Source organism: Cebus imitator, unplaced genomic scaffold (assembly GCF_001604975.1).
Source record: "Cebus imitator isolate Cc_AM_T3 unplaced genomic scaffold, Cebus_imitator-1.0 Scaffold24, whole genome shotgun sequence".
NCBI classification, from domain to species: domain Eukaryota; kingdom Metazoa; phylum Chordata; class Mammalia; order Primates; family Cebidae; genus Cebus; species Cebus imitator.
This window is the reverse complement of record NW_016107339.1, coordinates 4,422,284-4,432,648: the sequence shown is the minus strand read 5'-3', so window position 1 is coordinate 4,432,648 and position 10,365 is coordinate 4,422,284. Positions and strand designations below refer to the sequence as shown.

General features: G+C 37.5%; 1 pseudogene; it reads left to right on the top strand.

The window, feature by feature from the left end:
- The first annotated feature begins 1,786 nt into the window (after positions 1-1,786).
- Positions 1,787-1,884, top strand: LOC119470222 (annotated as a pseudogene).
- The last annotated feature ends 8,481 nt before the right edge of the window (positions 1,885-10,365 follow it).

The window sequence follows — 10,365 nt, the reverse complement described above, 5'->3', positions numbered from 1 at the left end:
CTAAGACTTGAAATGCAGCTTTGGGTACACTTTTCATGAAACCAATTCCTAGAATGACTGACCCTGAGCAACAATGTTATGTTCAAACTTATAGATTCTGCTTTCTCTACCAGGTCCCTTTACTGACTCCCTGCTTGCCCTCACCCAATATAACTATCATGATCTGATGTCTGATTCAAACAGGTTGTTCTTTTCTCACTTTGAAAACCAAATAGAATGGTTTATACAACCACCTTTAGCAATACATTCTAGTGAATCTACCAACATAAAACACTCAGGTTTAAGAGAAAAAAAATTTTCTAGATCACACCAATTTTCTGCTACCTCATCTCCCATATCAGGCTGAGTATTATCCAGAAAATTAGATTTATTCATTCAAAAATACTTATTATGTGCAAGATTCCCTGGTAGATTTGGAGGGTATATTGCTGAACAGGACAGACATGGATCCAGTCCTCATGGGGTTCACAGTTGGCCCATTTTTCATGGATTGGTGTCACTACAAATTCATAATTTCTAGGGTAAATGAGTTTTCGGCTCTATCTTTCCATCCTGTGCATTCATAGACAGTTCTCTCCCACATGCTGCACTGTGGCCTTTTAAAAATACCTTCACTCACTGCAAGCTCTTCCTACTCCACCACACTCCTTACTCTTAGGCCATAGCATCATCTCTTATTTTACAGAAAAAAATGAGGAGTCATCACTCAGGGATTTATTCAAATATTATCTCCCTTCTCGAGCTGGGTGTAGTGGCTCACGCCCATAATCCCAGCACTTTGGGAGCCCAAGAGGGAAGAGCATGAGGTCAGGTGTTCAAGACCAGCCTGGCCAACATGGTGAAACCCTATCTCTACTAAAAATACAAAAATTAGCCAGGCGTGGTGGCACATGTCTGTAATCCCAGCTACTTGGGAGACTGAGGCAAAAGAATAGTTTGAACCCAGAAGGCGGAGGTTGTACTGAACTGAGATCACCCCACTGCACTCCAGCCTGAGCAACAGAGTGAGACTTTGTCTCAAAAAAGAAAAAAAGCAAGAAAGTAAGGAAAGCAAGAGAAAAAAAGAAGAAAGAGAGAGAGAGAGAAGAAAGAAAGAGAAAGAAAAAGAAAGAAAGAAAGAAAGAAAGAAAGAAAGAAAGAAAGAAAGAAAGAAAGAGAGAAAGAGAGAAAGAGAGAGAGAGAAAGAAAGAGAGAGAGAAAGAAAACCCCCACTTAGGTAAAAGCCAAAAGTAATAACCACCTCTGTTGTTGCTTTTTCTCTTCCCTTCAAACTTTTTGAAAAATGTGTCTCCATGTATAGTTTCTGCATCTGCATCCTCATCTACCAGTCAGTCTCCCCCTTCCATTATCTCACACATTTCTCTATTGACCCTAGTCTCACAAATGGAATAGAACAATTGTGTTGATAAACACAGTATTTTTCCATTCTTACCTTCCTGGACCTTTTTGACGCATTTGAGATCCCTGATACATCTATCACAGTTGAAATGTTCTCTTTTCCTGGAGTTCTCCACTCTCTGGTTGTCTCTCACTTGGTTGATTACTCCTTCCTAATCTGCAGAAAAAAGACTTGTTTAAATGCCTGAACCTTAAATGTTGTTATTCTCCATGGTTTCATTTTTAACTCTTTCTTTCTCCACCACACATTCTTCCTAGATCATGTCATTTATATATATGTGGCTTCAACTACAATCTACAAACTGATAATATCACAAATGTATGTGTTGGATCCTCTATAAGAAGAACAAATTAGGTGCTCACTTTGGCAGCACATATACTAAAACTAGAATGAACGCCCATTCACAACTGCCACTGATACACTGAAGATTAGCATGGCCCCTGTGCAAGGATGACATGCAAATTCATAAAGTACTCCACATTTTTCAGTGTTTAGAGGGAAATTTATAGCACTAAATGCCCACAGGAGAAAGGAGGAAAAATCTAAAATCGACACCCTAACATCACAATGAAAAGAACTAGAGAAGCAAGAGCAAAAAAATTTAAAACCTAGCAGAAGACAAGAAATAACTAAGATCAGAGCAGAACTAAAGGAGATAAAGACATGAAAAACCCTACAAAAAAACAATGAATCCAAGAGCTGATTTTTGAAAAGATTAACAAAATAAATAGATGGCTAGCCAAAATAATAAAGAAGGAAAGACAGTGTGGCAATTCCTCAAGGACCTAGAAATAGAAATTCCATTTGACCCAGCAATCCCATTACTGGGTATATATCCAAAGGATTATAAATCGTTCTACTATAAGGACACATGCACACAAATGTTCATTGCAGCACTGTTTACAATAGCAAAGACCTGGAACCAACCCAAATGCCCATCAATGACAGACTGCACAGGGAAAATGTGGCACATATACACCATGGAATATTATGCAGCCATCAAAAATGATGAGTTTGTGTCCTTCATAGGGACATGGATGAACCTGGAAACCAACATCTCAGCAAACTGACACAAGAACAGAAAATCAAACACCACATGTTCTCACTCATAGGTGGGTGTTGAACAATGAGAACACATGGACATCGGGAGGGGAACGTCACACACTGGGGTCTGTTGAGGGGAAATAGGAGAAGGACAGTGGAGGGTGGGGAGTTGGGGAGAGATAGCATGGGGAGAAACGCCAGATATAGGTGAAGGGGAACAAGGCATCAAATCATGCTGCCATGTGTGTACCTATGCAACAATCTTGCATGTTCTTCACATGTACCCCAAAACCTAAAATGCAATAAAAAAAAATAAAAATAAATAAAGAAGGAAAGAGAGAAGAATCAAATAGACACAATACAAAATGATAAAGGAAATATGAACACTGATCCCACAGAAATACAAACCACCATCAGAGAATACTCTAAACACCTCCATGCAAACAAACTAGAAAATCTAGAAGAAATGGATAAATTCCTGGACTCCTACAGCCTCCCAAGACTAAACCAGGAAGAAGTCGAATCCCTGAATAGACTAATAACAAGTTCTGAAATTGAGGCAGTAATTAATAGTCTACCAACCAACAAAAAGCCCAGGAACAGATGAATTCACAACCGAATTCTACCAGAGGTAGAAAGAGAAACTGGGACCATTCCTTCTGAAACTATTCCAAATAATACAAAAAGAGGGAATCCCTTCTAATTCATTTTATGAGTCCAGCATCATCCTGATACCAAAACCTGGCAGAGACACAACAAAAAAAGAACATTTGAGGCCAGTATCCCTGATGAACATTGATGCAAAAATCCTCAATAAAATACTGGCACACCAAATCCAGCAGCACATCAAAAAGCTTATCTACCATGATTAAGTTGGCTTCATCCTCGGAATGCAAGGCTGGTTCAACATTTGTAAATAAAAAAGCACAATCCATCACATCAACAGAACCAATGACAAAAACCACATTATTATTGTAATAGATGCAGAAAAGGCCTTCAATAAAATTAAACACCCCTTCATGCGAAAAACTCTCAATAAACTAGGTATTGATGGAATGTATCTCAAAACAATAAGAGCTATTTATGACAAAACCACAGCCAGTATCATACTGAATGGGCAAAAGCTGGAAGCATTTTCTTTGAAAACTGGAACAAGACAAGGATGCCCTCTCTCAGCTCTCCTATTCAACATAGTATTGGAAGTTTTGGCCAGGGATTCAGGCAAAAGAAAGAAATAAAGGTATTCAAATAGGAAGAAAGGAAGTCAAATTGTCTCTGTTTGCAGATGACATGACTGTATATTTAGAAAACCCCATCAAATCAGCCCAAAATCTCCTTAAGCTGATAAGCAACTTCAGCAAAGTTTTAGGATACAAAACCAATGTACAAAAATCACAAGCATTCCTATACACCTATAATAGACAGAGATCCAAATCAGGAATGAACGCCCATTCACAACTGCCACAAAGAGAATAAAATACCTAGGAATACAACTTACAAGGGATGCAAAGGACCTCTTCAAGGAGAACTACAAACCACTGCTCAAGGAAGTAAGAGAGGACACAAACAAATGAAAAAACATTCCATGCTCATGAATAGGAAGAATCAATATCATTAAAATGCCCATACTTCCCAAAGTAATTTATAGATTCAGTGCTATCCTCATCAAGCTACCATTGACTTTCTTCACAGAATTAGAAAAAACTACTTTAAATTTCATATGGAACCCAAAAAAAAGCCCACGTAGCCTAGAAATACTTAGAAAAAAAAACAAAAGCATGAAAAAATACTTGAAAAAAAAAACAAATACATGAAAAAAACAAATACATGAAAAAAAAAATACTTAGAAAAAAAACAAAAAGACAGCATGATACCTGACTTCAAACTATACTACAAGGCTACAGTAACCAAAACAGCATGGTACTGGTACCAAAACAGAGATATAGACCAATAACAGAGGCCTCAGAAGTAATGCCACACATCTACAGCCATCTGATCTTTGACAACCCTGACAAAAACAAGCAATGGGGAAAGGATTCCCTATTTAATAAAAGATGTTGGGAAAACTGACTAGCCATATGCAAAAAAATGAAACTGGACCCCTTTCTCATACCACACTTATACAAAAATTAACTTAAGATGGATTAAAGACTTAAACATAAGACCTAAAACCATAAAAACCATCGAAGAAAACCTAGGTAATACCATTCAGGACATAGGCATGGGCAAGGACTTCATGACTAAAACACCAAAAGCAAAGGCAACAAAAGCCAAAATTGACAAATGGGATCTAATTAAACTAAAGAGCTTCTGCACAGCAAAAGAAAATATGATCAGATTGAGCAGTCAACCTACAGAATGGGAGAAAATTTTTGCAATCTCTCTATCTGACAAAGGGCTAATATCCAGAATCTACAAGGAACTTAAACAAATTTACAAGAAAAACTGAATAACCCCATCAAAAAGTGAGTGAAGGATATGAACAGACACTTTTCAAATGAAGACATTTATGCAGCCAACAAACATATAAAAATATGAAAAAATGCTCATGATCACTTGTCATTAGAGAAATGCACATCAAAATCACAATGAGATACCATCCCATGCCAGTTAGAATGGCAATCATTAAAAAGTCAGGAAACAACAGATGCTGGAGAGAATGTGGAGAAATAGGAACACTTTTACACAATTTGTGGGAGTGTAAATTAGTTCAACCATTGTGGAAGACAGTGTGACAATTCCTCAAGGATCTAGAACCAGAAATACCATTTGAACCAGCAATCTCATTACTGGGTATATACTCAATGGATTATAAATCATTCTACTATAAAGACACATGCACACATATGTTTAACTGCACCACTGTTCACAATAGCAAAGACTTGGAACCAACACAAATGTCCATCAATGATAGACTGGATAAAGAAAAGGTGGCACATATACACCAGGGAATACTATGCAGCCATGAAAAAGGATGAGTTCATGTCCTTTGCAGGGACATGGATGAAGCTGGGAACCATCATTCACAGCAAACTGATGCAGGAATAGAAAACCAAACACTGCATGTTCTCACTCATAAGTGGGAACTGAACAATAAGAACACACAGACACAGGGAGGGGAACATCACAAACTGGGGCCTGTCGAGAGGTAGAGTGCTAGAGGAGGGATAGCAGGGGGTTGGGGGATGGGGGGATGGAGAGCATTAGGAGAAACACCTAATGTAGATGACAGGTTGATGGCTGCAGCAAACCTCTCTGGTACATGTATACCTATGTAACAAACCTGCATATTCTGCACATGTATTCTAGAAATTAAAGTATAATTTAAAAAAAAAAAGAAGAACAAATTAGGTAAATCATACACATCAACCATGAGAAAAATGATTATTCTATGATAAAAAGGAAGCATAAACAATGACTCTGTTTAATAGATAAGTGAATGGCTACAACCTCACCTAATCTCTAAGTGGAAGTAGAGCAATATTTTAATCTTTCAATTCCTGCCCCCTCCTATCTGCTGTAATCCAAAGAGTTCATGTGATTCAAATTGAACTGAGTCCTTATTAATACTCTAAAGCAATGTGTAGAAACTTCATAATTTTTTCATAACCTTTTGTTCAATAATCTCACTTTTAGAATTTTATCATAAGATACAGAGAAGTGGTCAATAATCATCAAACTGATAAAGGACATTTTCTTGACTCCTTCGTGGGACTTACAACAGGGGTGCCTCATTTACTCAGCCTCCCTTGCAGGAAGGAGAATGTAAGCAAATGAGTGCAGGAACTGGCCAGCTGCTTTGGTGTTGGCAGGAGCAAACTCCACTCACTTGGGTCTCCTGTGCTCCCCACCCCTTGCAGGAAGGAGCTCACACATTGAGTGAGTACAGAACCCAGATGCTTTAGCAATGGCAGGACTGAACTCCATGGAGTCCCACAGCAGCATTCAGGTCGGTGTGCCTGCAACCCCAAGGCCCCAGAGGGCATGTTACAATGCTCTCTTGGCTCCACCATCTGCAGACAACAATGTGTTATCAGCTTAGCAGGCCCTTTGCCTTGTTGGGTGTGGCAGCTGCCCTAAGCCAGTGAGGGCAAAGGGTCATTGTGACAGCCTGTTTGGGTACTCATACCTGGTGTGTCCTGAATTATTGGTTGGTGCCCAAGAATTGAAGGACAGTGAATATGGAGACTGTTATTGAGTGATTAAAGCAGCTGTCAATAGAGAGGAGAGCTGAAAAGAGGAGAGGAAGGAAAGGTTGCTCTCCCCTGAAGTCAAGCTGCCTCTCTGCCTCTCTTCTCAAGTCAAGCTGCCTCATCCAACCACTGTCTCTGAAGCCAAAGTCACCCCTCCCCAACATCTAGCTGCTTCTCCCCAACATCTAGCCACTTCTCTCTGCTTGCTGAGTCTGAGGTCTTTATGGGCACAGGATGTGGGTGGGACAGAACATAGGTATTTCTGGAAAAGGCAACATTGCATTGGTTAAAAAAAAAACATTATTCGGAAAGAACAAATCAGGAGAGAGCAAGCACACAGGAATGGAAGTTCTCACCTTGGGCCAAGGGTTTCAGACTTTTTGGCTCAAAGGCAGGGTTTTGCCAGGGACCCGCCCCGGTCTGACTAGAATTTAACTGCCTCCTATTGCTATCAAAACTAGGATGTGGCCAGGCATGGTGGCTCACGCCTGTTATCCCAGCACTTTGGGAGGCCGAGGTGGGCAGATCACGAGATCAAGAGATAGAGACCATCCTGGTCAACATGGTGAAACCTCATCTCTAATAAAAAATACAAAAATTAGCTGGGCGTGGTGGCACATGCCTGTAGTCTCAGCTACTTGGGAGGCTGAGGCAAGAGCATTGCTTGAACCTGAGAGGCAGAGGTTGCAGTGAGCCAAGATCGCACCACTGCACTCCAGCCTGGCACCTGGTGACAGAGCAAGACTGTCTCAAAAAAAAAAAATAGCTAGGATGTTTATCCGAAAATTATAAACTGCCTATATGTGGGCAGGACGACACAACAGAATATTCAACAGACATTTAAAATTCATGTCAGAGGAAAGTTTTAAATAAAAAGGAAAGAACAAAAGGATTTATCCTCAGAACAAAAGTTTTCCATCACTGAATCTACACAAAAGATAATTACATAGACACACACACACAATTCCAAAAATTATTTGAGCAACACTGACATGAATATAGAATCTTCCAAGGTGATTACAGGTATTGATCGACTTACGACCTATGCAACTTACAATCATTCGACTTTACAACCACAATCACTAGCCACGACTGCTCCGCATCTGGCAGCACAAACATTGCCCAGCTGGGCGTACGACAGTGCAGGACAATAAACATATATGCTATATCATTTATTATTAGTCATTTTCTTGCCTTTCTTACTAAAATGTGAGTGGTTTATATCCCTATATCTTTAACAATATTAGAACATACTAAGTTTAAATTATATTTGAACAAGATATCCAGATGACATCTTTTATGATGAATGCTACATATTTGTATCCCATGGAAAGTCACATAAAATTGTGATGATTTACTTTTCTATATACAATGATAATAAATAAATACCTGGCAACCAGTCCTTTTTAACCCTAAGACTTAACATAGTTCATACTCTTCTGCTTTTCAAAACTCATCATGTGCCGAAATTTTTCACTTCAAACCATAGACCACTGTGATTCAGTGATCTGTGAATATTCCACAGTTTTACACAAGGCTGCACCTTTACCACAAGTCAAGGTGGCTTTTTAAAAATGAGATTTGACAAGAATGCTTTCATAATAAGCATTCAGGTCAACCTTTACTACTGGTAATGCAGTGTTTTACTTAAACCTGACGAATGTAAAAATAAGAAATAAAATGGTGTAGAGATGATACAAATGGCATAAAATGAACAAAGAAGATTATGATATATAACAATAATGAAAGAAAATTATGATAAAATATGACTTAAAGATTTTTATAACATCATTTCACAGTACTGTACATATAGCCTACTCAACTTACGACCAAATCGTGTTACGACCGGTCTGTCAGAACCAATCGTGGTCGTAAGTTGAGCACTAGCTCTAACTCTGAAAATAACATTTCAATGTAAGATTTTAAGATACATAGTGAAGACCAGTTTAGCAAATAGTTGAAAGATTGTTTAAATAAATTTATTCTAAGATTTTGGGAATTTCCCACTAAACTTAGAGCCATATAGATTATGGGAGCTTTTGAGAAATGATGAGCCATCACAGAGATCAGGATAAACTCAGCTTGAGGAAAGTCAAGATACACAGGTCTTTCCATGGTCAACTTTGGCATCATTAAACATATAAAAAGAACAAGGGAATTCAAATTCCTTTTACCTTTAGATACTGTTATAGCAATATCTGGTTTAAAGGCATTCTTACAGCACCTACACTGCATTCAAATGATTTTGTATATTGAAGATAGGAGAATAACAAAGTAAAAGTATAATAGGAAATGTATTTGACTCTGCAATATTTAGCAATACAATTGCACAGAAACATTCACTGCATTTTTTAAATTCTGCCCATAATTTGACTGCTCACAGATATTCCTAGAACTTTGTGACAACAATTTGTCAATTGTCACTTTTCTAGTATTCTGTTCATTGCTGCTGCAGTGTCATACACTTAAATAAAGCCTGATTTATATTTTCTTCTTGTTTTGACCACAGTTGAATAACACTTCAAATAAGCATATTATATAGCCCTTTATAGAGGGAATTTTTTAAAAATAGCATTTGATCTTTACCTAAAATTGCAATCAATCAAACCTTTAAAAATGCATCTATATTTGAGTGTAATTTTTTTATTATTTAAGTGTAATTTTGATTATTTTACCCTGTTGAACCTTACAGAATTTAAAACATACAAGGCACACAACTTTTCTTGGAAAAATATGCCATCTGTTTTGTTCTATACATCATTTGTCCACTTAAAATGTTTAATCACATAGAGATAATTGTTTTTAAACAATTTTTATATAAAATTATAAAAATAAACTATGTTAAAAAATCAATGTGAAAGTCACAAAATGCTATATACTTTGCTAGTTAGACTCTCTATATACGATACCAAACAATTACCACATCAAGATTTAAAATCAAAATAGCAGGTCTTTTGCATGCATTCTAGAGAATTCAACAGAATAAAATCATCAGGGAAGATGGGGGTGTAGAAGAACCTTTTTGGGAGTAATTACAACAATTAGATAATTTTTCCATTATTCAGTAGAGCTGGTGACATTCGAAATTAAAATATTTTATCATGATTATTGATCATGTCTATGTTTAACAGAACATAAGCACTGAGTATAAACAGACATTTTTTTAAAAGAAACAGGCTTGATAACACTGAGCTAAACATATAGATTAATATTGTTAACAAAAGCTGTCTAAAAATTATGGCTGGGATATGCGGAATCTTAATTAAAATTCCAGCAGCCTGGAAAAGCTAAGAAATGAAAGGAAAAAATAAGTAACTCCATTTTCTGCCAACTCCCAAATACAACTCTCTTCATACAAGATATACTAGGTAACATGCTAATGAAACTTGAATAGGTAGTTTTCCTAAGTTCTTAAAGATAAGGTCCCCCTGTAAGATGTATTTTCTGCCCACTCAACTTGCCCTGGTGGATCCTTTCACCACGCTGCAGATACCCTTTGCCACCCTCTTCTTACCACCGATCAAGAGGAGAAAAAGATATAGCTGCAAATATACATGGCATACTTACCTCTGTTTCTTAGTTCCCATAGTCTGATTTTTCTTTTTATTCTAAATTTCTACTTTTTTTTCTGTTTCTGACTTTCTGTAATCAAAGCCTCACTCTTTTATCTTGGAGAACTGAAATATCTGCACCATTTGTCGATCATATCTGAAAACTTTTCTTTTTTTT